Below are 2799 nucleotides of genomic sequence, written 5' to 3' on the forward strand. Positions count from 1 at the left end.
CCCGGGGCAGGGGGGAGCGGAGTGGCTCCGTGGAGCCGAGCCAGCGGCCCGGGCTGGAGGCCCATGGACAGTATTTTCCATGATGCAAACTGGGGAGGGAGGGGGGGAGAGGGGCCGAGGCGGGACATGGACAAGTCAGGGGTTTGGTGCCTTTGATGTCTTCTCCTGCCTTGCAGGAAAGCTGGAGGCATCTCCCCCACCCCCGGCCCGGGCTGGTGCTGTGGAGGGTCCCGGTTGGACCAGATGCTGAGCACTGGAAGCGGCAGTGGGATGAACTGGGCTCAGAGGCAGAGGGGACGCGGAGCAATGAGCTGGGGGCCGGGGATCCCCCTCTCCGAGCGCTGGAAGCAGCCTGGTTTTGGCCGTGGCTCCCGGGCGGTACCCAGCGCAGGTCCTAGCTCCGCTTCGCTGATGCCCTGCAGGTCCTGGGATATAAAAATCCCAATTTCCATTCCCTCCCCCCGGGATGCTACGCGTCCTCTGGACACCTCACTTTTTAGCCCAGAAGTCCCGATGCAGGATACTTCGCCATTAATGCCATCTTGCTAGTCATGCCTCGATCCTACTGATGCTAATCAGAAACGGAGCTGCCCTGGCTAATAAATGCACTTGTTTAATTATTATTGGCAGAGTGAAGAGTCTTTAATTGCATTTCCCCACCCCACCAGATGTAATGAGGGACTGTACTTTGACCTCAGTCGAAATATCTATTAGCAGCAGGTAGATCCCTTCACTATGCTACTTTCTAGAGAAAAATAAGCAGATTCACAGCTGACGGGATAGAATAAAAAGCCCAAAGGGTGAAGCTGTAATCATGCTTTTCCCTATTTACCAGGAAAAAGCGGGATGCGGGAATTTCAGCATCCCACAGCAGTGACCACCAGCTGCTGGGGAAGACCACTGGGAACCGCGGTCTGGGATGCTGCAAAATTTCCCTGCTGCCAGCCTGCGGGAGCTGCTGCACGTCACCGGGAAGAAGATGAATTTTGGAAGAGCGACGCGCACTTAAAGAATAATGCAACCTGCCAACCACTTAACGCAGCCCAGATAAATGGAACCGACAGCTGGAGCTCACCCAGGTAAAACTGCCAGAGCAAGAGGGCTCTGGGGACAGGCGATGAGCTTGGGGGTAAAGGAGGACACTTTCGGACGCGGATCTGCGAGGTCTTTCCCCGTGCGGGTGTGCAGAGGCGGTTACAGCTCTGGAAAAGGGGCAAGAGGAGGAGAGGAGGAGGTGGGATGTCCCTCCTTGGGCTGATGCTCCGCAGCATCCAGGACCACGCTGTGCCACCGCATCCTCGCCGCCCGAGCCCTCTTCATTCCCGCGCCGTCACCGGCACTGCTGCCCACACAGGGGTGATAAATGATCCAGAAACAGGCAGTTTTAGGCCACCGAAGTGGCGAATCGCCCTCCAGCAGCGAGCCCGCCACCCCAGACTATTTCCCTGCTAAAGGCTGCAATTAAGATTAAAGTTTGAATTTTTGCAAGTAAATGCGTTTTCGCCTTAAAAATAAGAAAGAAGAAGGAAAAAAGAGAACGTGATGGATGAACCCTGCTCTCTTTCACCTTCTTTATAGCAACCTCTCCCCGCTCTACCTCTCCTCCAGCGCCAACCTCGCCTCCTCGCTGTCCCTGCACGTCAGGAGCTGCTGCCTCTGCAGACACCTCTTGCCAGAGCAGCTTAGAAACAACCCCCCACCCGAAGGCTCAGCCCTGACACAGATCGCTCCGAAATGAACGGAACAACAGCATCCGGCTAGGGGTTAAATAAAACCCCACAAGTCCTGGGGCCGCAGCATCGTCCTTCCCAGCCTCAGCCCATCCACCCAGCGCTGCGGTTTGTCCGTGGGGCGCGGGGCATCCCTCCTCCCCCGGCAAACAGCCGAGATCCCAGAATCACAGAATCTCCTCGACTGGAAAAGACCTGTAAGATCACCTAGTCCGATCCTTAACCTCACACTGACAACCCACCACTAAACCGTGTCCCTCAGCGCTATATCTACACGACCCTTAAATACCTCCAGGGATGTGCGACCGTGCCGGGTGCGATTGCCACCCTCAGCTGGCCGAAACTCCCATCCCCTTCTCCGGGCTCCCCTGGTGCCCAGTGGGGAGATGGCTTAAATCCCACTGGGATGTAAGGTCAGCCCCGAGCGCGTTCCCCGCTGCGGCGTGGGAGAGGGTTTGTAAGGAGAAGACAGAAGAGGCTCAAAGCTGCTGCAGCCGAGTTGTGCCCGCAGATACCCACCTATCTCACGCTCTCACGTCTGGAGAAACAGTGGAAATGCGGAACACGGCAGGACCCCCGGCTTCCCGCAAGGGTTGGGCGCAAACGTGCAACCTAAACACGACACGAGAAGACATTTTGGTGTCCCCTGCCCCAACGCTGCGCACAGGGGGATGCGGCAAGGAAACGAGGCGTCGGGATGCTTTCGTGTCACATCGGCTACACACGCATCGCGTGAGCATCCCCGAAAGGGTCAGTGGCCCAGGCTGCCGAGCACCGGGGAGAAGATGCCCACAGATAACATTTTGCAGCTTAAACCCATTGGGAGAACGAAGCTCTGCCCGCTCCCAGCCAGCCAAGCGTCCTCAGCGTGCCGCGCCATATGGCAACCATTACCGCTTGCGGCAACCGGAATAGTTTGCCCTGTGCGTGCACACACACACACACACACGCACACACGCTCTCTCCCCTGCCAGCCTCCTGCCCTTCCTTGTGCATAATCAAGCCCACATGCTAACGAGCAAGGCGTGCAAAGCCAACCTGCCTCCCCCCCCCGGGCCCCGGGAGCGTT

The sequence above is a fragment of the Charadrius vociferus genome, unplaced genomic scaffold (genome assembly GCF_000708025.1).
Source record: "Charadrius vociferus isolate BGI_N301 unplaced genomic scaffold, ASM70802v2 scaffold877, whole genome shotgun sequence".
NCBI lineage: Eukaryota > Metazoa > Chordata > Aves > Charadriiformes > Charadriidae > Charadrius > Charadrius vociferus.